This window comes from Protopterus annectens, chromosome 7.part0 (assembly GCF_019279795.1).
Source record: "Protopterus annectens isolate FY-2018-M chromosome 7.part0, PAN1.0, whole genome shotgun sequence".
Lineage (NCBI taxonomy): Eukaryota > Metazoa > Chordata > Ceratodontiformes > Protopteridae > Protopterus > Protopterus annectens.
Genome location: NC_056739.1, coordinates 1,921,738,490 through 1,921,755,069, shown reverse-complemented (window position 1 = coordinate 1,921,755,069; position 16,580 = coordinate 1,921,738,490).

Sequence of the window (16,580 nt, the reverse complement as noted above, 5' to 3'; positions counted from 1 at the left end):
CCTTACTACCCCACTGAAGAGGTCCCTAGGAAGAGACTATATAAGAGGAAGCATTTGGACTCCATGGAGGAGTCAGCCACAGAAGACACTGACCTCGATGAGGGTGAAAGATCCCTATGGTCACTTCCCGTGGATGTTTCCTCTGGGTAGATTCTGGAGATCCTGAAACAGAGAGGTGGCTGGCAGTCCAGTAATCTTTCACCTGAGGAGTCAGTATACCTGGATGGCTTTGGTTCCTGCCCATCTACCTCCTGGATGACTCTGCCCACCAATGAGCTCATAGGTTTGATCTCTTGGTGGGCATGAGAGACCCCAGATTCCACTGAACATATTCCCAGGAGACCGAGTAAAATAATCACTGGCCCCATCTGGCAAGGTCTTCTGGACAAAAGGAGTTGCAGTAGATGCCATGGTTGTGGCGGTGGTGACCAAGAAAGAACTTTCTGAGGCGAGTTCAACTATCCATCCTCCTAATAAGGACTCCAGGATGATGGAGACAGGCAGGAAGTGATTGTTTTTTCAGTGACCTTTGCCTTGTGATCTTTGAATTATCCTTCTCACTTCACAGGGTTGCAAAGGGATCTGATCAAGGAATTGTCAGATACCCTTGAAGGAGCAGTAGCTGAGGCAGAAAAAGAGAAGGTAGCTTCCCAGTTAGTCACCCTACATTTTGTAGCTAACTCTTCCATGAGGCTCATTGTTCATGCAGCCAAAGGAATGAGTAAAGTGGTGGGTTCCAGCATCTCTATGAAGGAGGCATGCCTGGATGCACCTATGCAATTTTGTGGAGCCTTTTAAGTCTTCGTTCATGAGTGCACCATTTCATGGCACTTCACTTTTTGGTCCCAAAGTCAAAGATATGCTTTCCAGGTGTGAGAAGGAAGGTAAGACTCTTTCTACCATGGGCATACATTTTTGGCTCCTCAGAGACATTATCCTAAAGTCAGAGAGGCAGTAGAAAAAATGTGTTTCAAGAAGTCCCAAGGTTTCTACCAAGACAGAAGTGGAGAATTTTCCCCAGAGGCAGAAGGGGGAAATAATGGAAGATGCCACCCTCACAGCAGAGGAGGTCTGCAGAACCAAGTGCCCTGGGAGTCTTTCTTTAGGAAACCCTTTCAGCTCTCCTGAAAGAAGGCCTAATTGTCCACCTCTGGAGGCAATCATGGGTTGACTATTCCTGCACCAGGGAGCCAATATGTGGGTGTGCAGGATAATTTCCAGGGGTTACCAAATTACCTTTTCATAACAAGCCTCCTCCCAACAAGAAAATCCCAGATGTTCCACTCAGTCAAGGGGATCAGGCAGTCATTCAAATCCAAAGACTGCTAGAAAAAAAGAGTCATCCAAGAGGTCCCAAATATCTTTTTGGTTCCAAAGAAAACAGGGGACTGGAGACCAATCCTGAATCTCAGCAGATTGAACACGTCAGTTTGATGCTGCAAGTTCTGAATGGTCACAGTGCAGTCCATACTTCCTTTTCTGGGACAGGACAACTGGATGTGATCTATAGATTTTCAGGATGCATGCTACCATATAAAAATGGACAAATGCTCCAGAGGATATTTACACTTCCACCTGAGATCCACTCATTACCAGTTCAGAGCACTGACCTTTGGTCTCACTACCACCCCCAGAGTATTCACTAAATGCATGGCAGTGGTTCTGCCTCACCTGAGATGAAAACGATTCTGGCTGTTTCCTTATTTAGATGACTGTCTCATATTCACCCCAAACAGGCATCTACTTATCCACACAAGAGACTCTGTTCTTCAAATCCGTACTGACCTAGGCATAACCATAAATTAACAAAATAAACATCTGGAACCTTTTCAGACACTAGAGTTCATAGGAACACTGTTAGATACCACTCAAATGATTGGGAAACTTCCTTCCTCCAGAGTGTTAACAATCAGATGACAAACATGCAGATTAATCAGAAACAAGAAGGTAGCCAGCCACCCTCCATATTCTACAGGCCTTAGGATAAATGGCCACGAGGATAGTTATGTTTCTGTTAGCCAGATTTCACATGTGGCTACTGCAGTGGCTTCTATCTGACTGTGACAAAGGATTTACTGTCAGCCCAGCTAGCTAGAATTTTGTAAATAATTATATGTCATTGGTGAATATCAAAATGATTTGTGTAAGATTCCTGTGTTACAAATGTAATAGAGCTGTATGTCATGTGTGTATCAAACTGTTTTTTTACAGAAATGTGTGTTGAAATGATATTTTATAACATGTTTATGTTCGAAATGCATCCACAGTGTGCCCTACTGAAGGAAAACAGAAATGTAAATGCACTATTGTGACGGGCTAACTGTATATATTTTAACAGTGGAAACTGGAATACAGGAAGGTAACTTCAGTCCAACAAATTTTAGTAAAATATCTCAAAATTAAATTACACTATAAAAGATGATATATTTCAGTTTCAATGTAGCAAGGAGACACAATGTCTAAAATTAGGGAACTTTCTGTATTGTGTCTAGGTGAAATAATTACTAGTCTTGAAATGTGATGGAATGTAACTGTTTTATGACTTCAAGCATCTACCAAAGATCTGAAGTGTATGTATTTTCACAGTAGATGCTAAATACTATCAGATTCCAGCAGTGGGGGTTTCACCTGGGATAGAGGCAGATGACAAGAAATTATGTCATTCTGCGAGCTATCCCAGCCATAATATTTGATATATTAATTAAAAAAGTCTCTTAGAAAGAGAGACAGGGCATTCTGTATTCTGTATTGGACCTGACAACAACAACAATAACAACCATTCATCACATCTGCCTTCTCTGATGAAGTAAGCTACTAGGGAATAGTATAATTCTCTTAGATTTAATCAGAAATATAGCAAAGCTTAGTTTAGAAATTTTTCTTTATTTGTTTGAGACAGTCCCGCAATGTTGTTTTAACATTTCCTGTGATTTTGAACTCTGATGTCATTGTGAATATATACTGAGTATTTTCTTGTTCTTTTATTATTTATTATTAAATATATTGAAACCTTTCATTGTGGCTGAAATGTCTATAGATATTTAAGGTCTGAGAGTACTTGCATATTTATTTGGTGACACTGTGAAGGCCACTCCTAATAACCTTGCTCTTGGTCACAATACCATTTGTATTAATATTAATATTACACAGTAAGATTGGACACAGGAGTTGGCTGGTGCCAGTGATAATTACCTTATAGTCTGGACAAAAGGGACATAGCTAGTAAATCTGTTCCAGCCTTTCCCAGGTGTGTGTGTGTGTGTGTGTGTGTGTGTGTGTGTGTGTGTGTGTGTGTGTGTGTGTGTGTGTGTGTGTGTGTGTGTAAATCAGACCTCAAAGATTGTGTGTGTAATCTACTTGGGCAGGGATACAAAGCACTGGCTGACCAGAGAGGATGCTGGAGGTTTTCTATAGAGTAGGGAGTCTTACTGGAGATCTGGAAAAAGAGGGAGAATCCAGCCCTGGACTGACTGTGGACTCTGTGTGCTCTTAAGGGAAATTGCACTCGTTGCAGAGAGCTGTATCTGGAAATACTGCATATGTGTACCTGTTATCCTCCCAGCCTATGTCCCCCACTGTTGCCAGTGATGAGGATTGAGGCTCCTTGATTACTGGTCCAGTGGTGGGTTGTCACACTGCCCAGTGGTCAATTATCCACCAACAGATATCTCACCAAATTCTTATAACAGACACATGCAAAAGGAATCTTTCACGGTGGATTCAGTCAGAACAGTTAATGCAAGGTCAACCCTTTATTCCTTGTCAACCATAGGCTGTGGTGACCATGGATGCTTCCCAGATAGGGTGGGGGGTTATTATCTGTGGAAAACGATCAAAGGAACCTGGTCCAGTGACAAGGCCAAACTCCACATAACTATCCTAGATATGGGGGCAGTGCTTCTAGTGTTGTAGGCATTTCAGACTGCTCTTCCTCTGGGAATGGTAGCAATCCAATCAGGCAACATGTCAGTAGTCTGGTACATAAACAAGCAAGGAGGAACTAAATCAAACTGTCTGTCTAGAGAAGTGCTCAGAGTGTGGCAATCTCATCCAACTGCTTTCTTATCGCAATGCACATTCTGGGAAAGTCCAGCTTCATAGTGGAAAAGTTGAACAGAGCCATTATCATGCCTCACAAGTGGTTCTTCAACCAGAAGGTAATAGAGAACATTTCCCACACATGGGGCAAGCCTTGCTGTGATCTCTTTGCCTCTTCCCTAAACAACAAATGCAACAGCTACTTAACTCTAATCCCCCCCACCGGGGAGTCCCTGAGGGATGCACTAATACACGATTGGCCTCCTGGTCTATTGTATGCTTTTCCCCCATTCCCTTGATTCCCAGATTCCTTCAGAAAGCCAACATGTTGAAGGGAACAGTAATCCTCATTGCCCCCTATTGGACTCAACAAATTTGGTTTCCTTTCTTCTGGCATCATCTGCAGAAGGAACCCTGTATTCTTGAACCCTTTCCGGGCCTACTGTCACATCCAACAGGAGTGCTTCATCCCAACCTGCACAGCCTAAAGTTGACAGCTTGGTTCCTCTAATTCCATTGATTGTCAGACAACCCATGTTCTTCTCACCAGCCTGTCATATTTTGATGTCCTCCCATAAGTCATCCACTCAAAAACTCTACAGAAGTAAATGGAAGAGGTTTGTAATTTGGGCACAGCAACAGAATGTGGATCCTCTCACAGCCCCTATTCACTCTATTCCAGAATTGTTAGCCCACCTGTTCAATAATGGAGCATCTGCTTCTACTATTAAGGTGCAATTAACAGTCATCTCAAATTTTCACATTGGGATAGACAGTAGGTTTACCCCGGGTATCACTTCTGTGTCACTATTAGACAGAGGCACAGTATACTAACCTCGAAAAAGGGCATAGCAAAATAAATTTAAAATGGGTGGCGAAAGCCAAACACATTCTGGCTAGGCTTATAAATGCCCTAGGGCAGATAGCCTAGTATGAACCTGTGAACCTATGAACCTATGAACAACTTATCTCTTATTTCCCACAAATTTTGCAAAGCCTTCTTAAAAGGGACCTTATTTTTAAAGCCTCACCGTAAGGATCCTTCTCCCCCTTGGGACCTTAATTTGGTACTATATCTTATTATTCAACTGCCTTTTGAACCTGTCACTTATGATATTAAGTTCTGTCTTGGAAAACTACCTTTTTGGTTGCTATCACTTCTGCGAGAAAGATATCAGAAATTTGGGCACTATCTTCCTAGTCTCCATATTTCATTTTTCATAAAGACAGAGTCTCTTTGTGTACCAACCACTCTTTTCTGCCCAAACTCATTTCACAAACAAATGTTTATCAGACCATACATTTGCCTGTTTTCTTCCTTAATTTCAGCAATAAGGATGAATATGTTCTACATTTGTTAGATGTTCATAGGCAGTTATGTTTCTATTTGCATAGGACTAAAGAGTTTCAGAAAGCAAGTCAATTGTTTATTGCTTTTGTAAGCCCTAGGAAAAGCCTTTCAGTATCAAAGTTACCTTGTCAAAATGTCTCTCTCATTACATTTCTTTCATTTACACCTCAAAAGGTATAAATTCTTCCAAATCTATTTGAGCTCACTCAACCAGGGCAATAGCCACATCTGCAGTGTTCCAGACAAATGCCTCCATGGATGATATTTGTGCAGCAGCCATATGGGCAAGCCATCATACCTGAGGAACATCCTCCCATGAGTCCACCTGGGGTTAAGGTAGCTGGGGACTTGGTCCCATGTGTGAGGATGAGATGAAAAACTGACAATATCAAATAAAGAAATTATGTACTCACCATAACATTCCATCTGTTTTGTTAATTTTTCATCTCTCCTCACATTCTATCTCTCCAGCCCCCTTCCTTTGGCTTTCTGGTTGAACGGGAAGAGAATTTCAGATAATTTTTGTTAATTCCAATACTCCAGAAGTGTTATGCTTAAAAATCCTTTTAGCATTAAAATTTAATTCATTCTTCTGCAGTAATAATTCTAGCAAACAAGATCTGAGGTAACAGGGACAGATGCTTTGTGGGTAAGAGGAGGTATCCAAGAGCTTTTTGATTGCCAAAAGCTTAGTAACGGCCAAGTTGGAGCCAATGAATCGGATCCGGACCCATATGTGAGAGATGAAAAATCTACAATACAGATGGAATGTTATGGTGAATACATAACTTCTTTTTATACAATTTTCCAAACGAAAAACACTGAAGAATTGAAAAATGAGATTTCTGAAATGAGTAAATTCCCCTTTTAGGAAATGTATTTTGACCTCTTTAGTATTATTGGACTTTTTGAACATTGAAAAACTTACAACACTGAGATAATGGTATAGTTGTGTCATCAAGGAATTGCGCAGGTATGTTTTCAAGTCTCTGCAAAAGATTGCTAGATATTGGCCTTTCCTAAGGATGTGATGTATTCACTACAGTTTGCAGTTCCATTGAGCAGTAGTATGTCTGAATTACTTTTTCCAATAATGTTTTTTTGTGTGTGTTTTTTTCCTTTCTTTTTCTTTTTTCTTTTTTTGTTTTGAACACAGCGATAAGTACTACCTAGCCTGGCATCAGCACTACTGAAACCAGTCTACTTGCATCAGTATTTTAACAAACTAGTTATCCTTGCAGTATATTCATGGGCCATTTTTCTTCTTTGTATTTTGTGTGGACTAATAACTGCCCTCCTCTACATACCCTCCTTTTAAGAAACATTTTTAAGCTACATGCATTACACTAATGTTATCTCAGGAGAATGTTCAAACCTGCAGCCTTATAAATGCAGCTTCTATTATAAAATGTGACTTCCATACATGCTATGTTTTTACAAATACCTCAGTATGACTGTGAAATAAGTATGGGTTAATGACACTGATTTTTCAGTTTTGTTTTTCATCATCAATTTTTCATATCAGTTCATATTAGAGTTCTTTTACTTCTTGCTCCCATAAAATAAGCCAGAGTTTTCTTTCACAAGGTCACTAGCAACCTTTCACCCCATGGCCTGCAGTAGGATTCCGCCTCATGCCCTGGATGTTACTAACCTAAAGAAGATTAAGCAACTTCTTTTACATTCTTAACTTCTGTATATGAAGAAAGAACTATATTGTCAAATTTCAGGTCAGTATACTTCATTTTAGCCTGCCATGTGTCATATTATCTGTATATTTTCCTTTGTTTTTTTTTCATGGGGTAATACTGACCTTTGGTCATTGCAACCATTTTATGATACTACTCACTAATAAAATAAATGTATCCCATACACTTAACACATCACAGTGCTGACACCATAAATGGATTATTTTTTTGTCTGTAATTTGCATACACTATTTGATAAATGCAAAACGCAAAAGTGTCCATTGCTGCTAAACTGTAACTTGTTATAAATTGCACACTGAAACATTACATCTATTACAAACTGCAAATTACTGTAGCTATACATAATGCATCTACCAACTAAAGCTTAGTTCCTACTGCATTTTCTATTTGGATTTGCTTAGTTGTTTATTATTTTTCAAGTCTGCTGATTTTATATGCATCTAATGATCCATTACAATCTGACACTTCCCCTGGAAACTGGACACTTACTATTAGTTTGCCAAATGTAAATTGATTATTAATTAATTGACATAGGCACTATAAGCAGATACTTTTGAGTACTTAGGTAAATGTACTATTGTTTCTCTATTCCACAGATATGAAAACATTTGAGTCACACACTGCTAACTACAGTTTATTTTGTAATGCACAGTCAACTCATATCAAATAAATCATTAGAAACAACATATGTCATCAACTCCTAAATGTTTAAATAATGAAGATCGATCATAAGTACCAGCTTCACTACAAGCACATTTGTGGATAAACTGTGTTCCTAACACATTTCTATTAAAGAAAAGAATTATTTTGTTAAAATAATCACAGCTTTTGATTGCTACTGTAAACATATTAAATATTCATGAAGAAATGAATTATCTTACTAGCTTTTTACTAAACAATACAGCATTTTTAACACATAGCAATTTTGCCTAGTTTATGTTTTTCATCTCAAGACAACTATTTAAATATACATAACCTATTTAACATGATTTAAGTTTTTTTCCTGTTTGCTCAGAAGAGACTGTATATCTCTTTCAGACAATCATGAAAAGAAGCCATGATGCTACCATTGTAATATACACATTTAAGTTCATAATCAACAGGACCATTCAGATCTTCAGAAATCTACATAATGGACACAAAATTATTTTAAAAAGGAATGCAGTATACAAGGAGAAGCTAACCCATTTTGTGAAACTAGCCACTGCTAAACAAATAATTTGCATTTCTCTCATGTTGTCTGTGATCTTTGATGTCTGTACTGTGAGATCCTTTGAAATGTGCAGTTTTTTTTTAGTTTTATTTAAAATGAGCCAGATAAAATAAATTCTTAGGTATGTGCACATGTTTTTGATGTGTTGGACTTTTGGTATATTTGAAGTTGTGCTGTCTAAAGTCTGTCTACACAATTATTGTATTTTGGGATAGGGTCATATTCATGTGTTCATTTAAGTTTTAAGTTTGGATAAGTGAAAAGGAAGGAAACACATCCCTATTTATCCTATGTTTATTTACTTTTCCTGAGATAATTTGAGCTATATCTAGGGATACTGATATTTTTTATTTATGTATTTATTTATTTATCTATTTATTTATTTATTTATTTATTTATTTATTTATTTGATATGTGTTTACTGGTAAATTATTTATTTATCTATTTGTTTATTTATTTATTTATTTATTTATTTGATATGTGTTTACTGGTAAAGTCCAACTGGGCATGTGCCCATTTTTATGGGAGGCCCAGGGAGAAAAGCTCCAAAAGCATTTTAGCAAGGTTACAATTTTTACAGAGAAAATTCAGATGCTATCATGTCAACAAGTTAGCGTTTTACACTGAATACAGATGCTATCATATTAGCAATTATATACAGACATTTGCATAAATGACAGTTAGACAAGAATGTTATAGTAACAACTATATAGACTGTCTTTCAATAGAAGACAGTTATGGTTATATGAAAGAGAAAGAGTAGATTAAGAACGGAAATAAAGGTAGCTATTAGTAGATAAGGTTAACAGTTGGAAGGCTAGAAAAAGGGTAAAGCATGAGGGCTGGTAGGATTTGTTGTGAGAAATTACTATTACATAGTAGCTATGAGAGCTGAAGAGACAATTAAGTTGGCATAGGGCATTGGCAGGTCCATTGTTGGATAAATGTTCTTTCAGTTGAGATTTGAAGGAAGTGTAATGAGGTATAAGTCTGATAGATTTAGGAATAGTATTCCAGGTTTTTGAAACACAGTGTGAATACAGACTAACACCATATATGATCTGTGAGGTTTATAAATAGATATTAGATGCTTATGAGATGACTACAAGTCGTGGGATGGAGTATAATACTGAAGTAATGTTGAGGTTTTTGTGCAAAGGAGGTGTTAGAAAGTATTTTGAGTTTTGTGTGTCATTAAAAATGAAATTCTACTTTTAAGATCCAAAATTCTTTGAATAAAAACAAATGTGTATTATAGTGGATCTACTTTACATAACTGAAAAATCACTTACTCGAATTTCATAATGTCGAGACCACTTCAGCAAAATTGTATATTATCGAACACCTGGAACATCTGACTGTCACTGCAGGAAATTAACCACCGGACCACCATGGTGAACTTTGTTCTTTCCTCTGTTACAGTGTAATCTTGGAGTTGATATATTTAGTTGGGGGGGTGCAGTCCCCCACATGGGGGTGGGGGACAAACCCCCTCCATGGGTGAGTTTGATTGGCTTCAGTTTGCTTTTTCATCATGCTGGCCCAATGGTTAATTTCTCGGAGTGACAGTGCAATGTTCTGGGTGTTCGATAATATGCAGTTTTGCTAAAGTGGTCTCAGCATTATAAAATTTGAGTAAGTGGTTTTTCAGTTACATAAAGTAGACCCATTATAGCATACACACACACACACACACACACACACACACACACACACACACACACACACACACACACACACACACACACACACACACACACACACACACACACACGCACACATTATATATGGGATACATTTAAAATGTCAATGACTGAAAAGCTAAACAGCAAAATAGCGAACACAAAAGGTTGAAAACAGTAATTAGATAAGATCTATGTACAGCAAGGACTGGTGTTTTGTCCTTTCCCCACTGTAATAACTCTTGAAGTTGCTGTGTATAATTAGCAGGGGAGCCTGCCCTCTGCATACAGCATTTGTCAAGTTTTACAATGTTTTGAGTTTCAACCTCATTTAAATGCATTCAATATAATATATATATATATAGTACGCACCACCAGGCATTTTAAATGCATTATATATGTAGTGAAAAATAAGTGCAATTAACATTAAAGTCTTTTAAAGAAAGTTACAAAGCAGTCTTATTCATGTAATAAAATTTAACGACAGGTTTTACCAAAATAGAAAGCAATGCTAGTGGTCTAAACAAAAGTCAGTCATAATATCTTTTTACAAACTCAAATAGTTCTGATCATCTGGAATTTTCGCTCCGTATATGTCATAATGAGGTTAAAACAAAACTTATGAAAAACGCATATGACTGCTTCAAATTTTAATTTCTAATTTTAATATATCAAATTGGAAGTCATTGTATGATGATTGTGAGAACCACACACTGGCCCAGTAATCAAGGAGCCTCTATCCTCACTACTAGCACCAGTGAGGGGCATGCATATTGTGGGGGGATAACAAGTACACACACAGTAAAGTACAATTTCCCTTAAGAGTGCACAGAGATCACTGTCAGTCTGGGACTGGTTTCTCCCTTTCTCTCCAGATCCCCAATAAGACTCCCTACTGGCACAGCTATAGGGTCCAGATCTTAGCCTAGTGGTCAAGCTAAAACCTCCAGCACCCTCTTTGTCCAACCAGTGCTTCATGTCCCTGCCCAAGTAGCTGACACACACACACATTTTAAGATTTGATTTATATACAAACACACAGACACTCCTGGGGAAGGCTGGCACAGGTTCTCCAGCTGTGCCCCCTTTCTACTCAGACTATAAGGTAGTAATCACTGTCACCAAGCACTACTATCAGCTACTATAAGACCCTTCCAAAGGGTGACCAATTTTATTGTTTAATATTACTGTTATCCAAATAGTAAGTGTGCTGAACAGCAAGACTATTGGAGGGGCTTGGACAGTATCACCAAATACATCCAAATACTCTCTAAGAACTTAAATTATCTCTACACAAAACAGCCACAGTTGAAATATTTAAAAACATTTAATAATAAATAATAAAAGCACAAGACAAATCTCATCAATTCAACACAGTGCTAATCAAGAGTTCGGAGATCACAGGACACTTTTAAAACAACATTGTAGGATACTCTGACATAAATATAGAAAACAGCTAGGCTAATTTGGCTATATTTCTATCTAACTCTAAGAGAAATCACAGTTCCAAATACTGCTTACATATAGAGCAAGCAAGTGCTGGTGAGTTGATGTTTACAGATCTAGAAGAAGATACTTCTTCTTTTGGCTTTTCCCAGTTAGGGGTCGCCACAGTGGATCACGTGGAGTTTTACGGTGTCAAGTTGCCAACCCAATGACAGGTTTTACAAAATATAAATCAATGCTAGTGGTCTAAACAAGCAGTCCCAACCTTCCACAGAAGGCACACCCACACACGCACTCATGCCTTGCAGTGTTGAGTTGCCAGCCCAATGACAGGTTTTACCATAATCTAAATCAATGCTAGAGGTCTAAAAAAAACAGTCCCAACCTGCCACAGAAGGCACACACATGCACGCACTCACACCTAGGGCCAATTTAGAGTGGCCAATCCACCTACAGCATGTCTTTGGGATGAAACCACAGCACTTGGGGGAAACCCACATGACTACAGGGAGGACAGGCAGACTATACACAGAAGGTACCCCAGCCGAGAATTGAACTGGGGAACCTCTTGCTGTGAGGCGGCAATGCTAACTGCTGCACCACCGCAGCCACAAATCTAAAAGAAGATACAAAATGCTCAAATCTTTCTCTCTGAGATAGTATTAAATTTATATGCACATTACTGCTGAGTCATTTCACATTACATAATTTTTTTCACTTCTGCTGAAGTTTTCCAGACTCACAGAACTCAAAATTTAACATGTGTTTGTTATTTTGCACCTGCTAGGAAACACAGCAATAAATGACACGTTACATATAAAACCTAGTAATTAACTCTTGTCCTAAGACAATAGAAAGAATTTCCTAGTACAGACATCATGTCTCTGAGCTTGAAATCAAACAGTCACAAAATGCTTCACTTATCAGCTTTCTTCCAGCGCGGTGCACTGTGGCTACATTTTTGAAGCTCAGAACATATAACACAGTTTTCTTACATTTAGTTTTCTTACATTTGTAAAAACACGCCTGTGGATCATATTAATATTTACAATGACATAGAATTATTTACAAAATTCTATCTGGCTGGCCTGGCATCCCTCACATAACCCCCCTCCCCCAGAGAACTCAAGCTAGTTTTTCTAGTTACCCTTGAGAAACGTTGCTTGAGAGGGTTAGTTCTATCTGAGTATACCTTATCCCATTCCTGTCTTGAGAGCCCATCTGTGTTGTCGTTGCTAACCCCACTGCAGTGCTGCACTGACATATCATATGCTTGCAACCCTAGGCTCCATCTGAGTAACTTGGCATTTTGCTGGCTGGCTCAATGTAACCATGTTAGGGGATTGTGATCTGTAACTACAGTGAATTTTCTTCCATACAAATATGGCTGAAGTTTCTGCAGTGCCCACACTATGGTTAGACATTCCTTTTGTACACCTGCATAGCATTCCTCCCTGGGTTGGTGCCTATGACTGAGATAAATCACTGGGTACTCTTCTCCCTCCAAGGAAACCTGGCTAAGTACAGCCCCCACCCCATGGTTCAAAGCATCCACCTGCAGAACAAATTCCTTGCTGTAATCTGGACTGGCTAACATAGGGGGTCCTCCCAAAGCTTCTTTAAGCTTCTGGAATGCCTGCTCTAATGCTGTGGTCCACACTACCTTATCTGGTCTGTTTTTCCTAGTCAGGTCTGTGATGGTAGCAGCTATGGTACTATAACTGGGGACAAACATTCTGTAGTACCCTGCTGTCCCTAAGAATGCCATCACCTGGTATTTGGTAACAGGTGCAGGCCATCTCTGAATAGCTTCCACTTTGACAGGTTCTGTCCTGATCTTACCACTCCCCACTCTATGTCCCAGGTAGGAGACCTCTGCCATACCCACCTGACATTTGCTCAGCTTAATGGTCAACCCTGCCCACTGTAGTCTGCCCAGACCTCCCTGACATGTTGAAGGTGCTCTTGCCAGGAATGGCTGTAGATGGCAATATCATCTAGCTAAGCAAGGGCAAACTCTCCTGTTCCTGCTAGGATATGATCTACCAGCCTCTGGAAAGTTGCTGAGGTACGTTTCATCCCAAAGGGCATCTTTGTGAACTCATACATGCCAAAAAGGAGTCACAAAGGCTGACCTCTCTCTAGCACTGGGAGTTAAGGGCACCTCCCAGTAACCTTTGGTAAAGATCAGTGGTGGTATGATACTTAGACCCATCCAGCTACTCCAGGGCTTCATCTGTCCTAGGCATGGGATAAGCATCTGACTCTGTGTGACTATTTACTTTCCTGTAGTCCACACAAAACCTGGTGCTGCCATCATTCTTTGGCACCAGCACCACTGGGGAGGCTCAGGGACTGTTGGACTCTTGAATTACCCCTAGTTCCAACATTTCCTATATCTCCTTCCTCAGAGTCTGTTTGACTCTCTCAGGCACCCTATAATGTGCCTGCCTAATAGGCCTTTGGGGTCCTGTATCCACCTGGTGCTGCACCAGGTGGGTGCACTCTGGTTTCCCAGTGAACATGTCCACAAACTCCTGTAACACTGCTCAGATTTCTTGAACCTGGGTAGGAGATAGCTGCTGGGACATTGCTACCACTTCCACTGAGGTGTCAATCTGAGCCTCATTGAGGAAATTAGTCACCAGATCTCCCTCAGACCCCTCCTGCAATCCACTGCAAATACTCAACCCGAGGGCCTCCCTATCATGATAAGGTTTTATCATGTTAACATCGTACAATTTGTGCCCCTGCCTCCTGCCTAGCAGTTCTACCATGTAGTTAACATCACTGACCTTCCTTACCACCTTGTAGGGTCCTTCCCAAGCTGCTTATAGCTTCTTGCATCTGACAGTAATGAGAACCATTATCTGCTGCTCTATAGTATACTCTCTAGTTTGAGCATTCTTGTCATACCAGACCTTTTTCTGTTGTTGGGCTTCTGCCAGGTTCTTGTGGGCCTAGCCCATGAGTTCCCTGAGCCTTGCCCTGAGGATTAGGACATATGCCACAACAGACTCTTTGTGAGATTCACACTCACTTCCCACTCATCATGATTTAAATCTAGAGTCCCCCTCACCCTATGCCCATACAACTCAAAGGGTTAAAAACCTGCTGATTCCAGGGGAACCTCTCTGTAAGCAAACAACAGATGGGGCAAATATTTATCCCACTCCCTCTTAAACTGGTCTGCAAATGCCCATAGCATGGACTTGATTGTAGAGTTTAACCTGTCAACAAGACCATTAGTCTGGGGCTGATAGGGAGTGGTCATCAGGTGCTTCACCCCACAGTACTTTCACAGATAAGCCAGCAGGTCTGACATGTAATTGGCACCTCTGTCAGTCAGTATTTCGTTTGGGAAACCTGCCCTGCTAAAAATCTCTAACAAAGCATTTGCCACCTTTTCTGCCTCAATGGAGGACACAGCCACTGCTTCAGGGTATCTTGTAGCATAATCTACAACCACTATGATATACTTTTTCCCTGTGGAACTTGGGGTACTCAGAGGCCTCACAATATCCATAGCTACCCCCTGAAATTGCTCTTCAATCACAGGCAAAGGCATCAAAGGAGCTCTCACCTTGTCTCCTACCTTGCCTACCTTTTGGCACTGCTCACAGGTCCTGCAGTACATCTCTGGAAATTCCAGGCCAATAGAAGTTCTGCATAATGTGTCTCTTTGTACATTTTATGCCCATATGACATGCAAAGGGAAAATCATGGGCTATGGCTAGAAGCACCAGATGGTAAGCTCTAGGCACTACCAACTGCTGTATTCTCTCACCTTCTAGCACTCCCTCAGGAGTTCACTCTCTATACAGCAACCCTTTCTTTCAGTATTCAGATCCCCCCCTTCCCTTTAGAATCAGTTGCCTCACTAGCTACCTGCCTCAGGCCTTGTAATGTAGGGTCTGAGAGATGAGCTTGTCTTAACTCTCTCTTTGCAATCCTTCCCAGCTCCCCTTTCACAGGAAGTCTGGCATCCTCTGTCAGTGGTGCCTCCCTGTCAGCTGGGGTACTACTACTCACTTCTACCTTTGCAGTCACTCTGTCCAAAGGAACATCAATACCCACAGGCAGCTGTGGCTCACCTTCAATCTCACTGCTACAGGGTAGCTCCCTCCATGAAGAAACCATCTCACCAGTCCTGGCTGGAAGTATGCAGTCTGTCTAGGTCTCCCCAGGCTTCCAGACCCACATGCTTGTCTCCAAGCCTGACTGCGTGCAAATGCATGAGCACATGGTACTGCATTATTATAATAATTCCCTATCAGGGCACCTTCAGGGATATCCTCAAACACACCTACTTTCTGGCTTCCTTTTCCACCCTCCCAGTCAAGATGAACCCTAGCCAAAGGTATTTGGAATGGAGTCCCTCCTAAAGCTCTGACTGGAGTAGACTGCCCAGGCAAGTAGTGCTCCTCTGTAGCCATTACAGGCTTCAAAATGGTTATGTCAGAAGCTGTGTCTCTCTTAGCAATGGCCTCTCTGCCATTCACTATGATAGGATATAACCTATTGTGGTAGTTTGGTACCCTTGTTGTCTCAACACAACCTACTGTTGGCATTTTGTCCTTCCCACTTACTGGCTCCCTCGTCTTTTGTTCCCCACCTTGCATCTGTGGATATCTGTATGCCACATGGCCTCCCTGGTTGCATTCAAAATATTTAACCCTAGGCCCTGGACATGTACCTGGACTAGTGGCTTCCCCTGCTACTGGCAGATTCTGCTGTGGCTGTCTCGGCTGCCCATCATGGGTTCCTTTAGACCTATGAGCAGCGCTGGGTGTCCCTTTCCTGTGCAGTGATGCCCTGCTTGCTAGGTATTTGCTCCCTTCTTCCCCAACTCATCTGAAGTAGCACCTTGTCTATCAGCTAACCAGATCCTCATGTACTCAGGCAAAGTGCTAAGGGCTTGTTCCCTCACCAAAAGGTCTGCCAGCCCTTCAAAAGTAGTGACCTGACATCCACTCACCCACCTATGAAAATAAGTGCTTAGTTCAGCAACATACACACTTTCATCTGACTTGTGTCTATGCTCATGAAACATTGTCCTATGGACTTCAGGTGTTAGCTTAAAAAATTCTAGCAAACAATTCTTAACAGCAGTATAATCAAAATAATTCATGATCGGATAG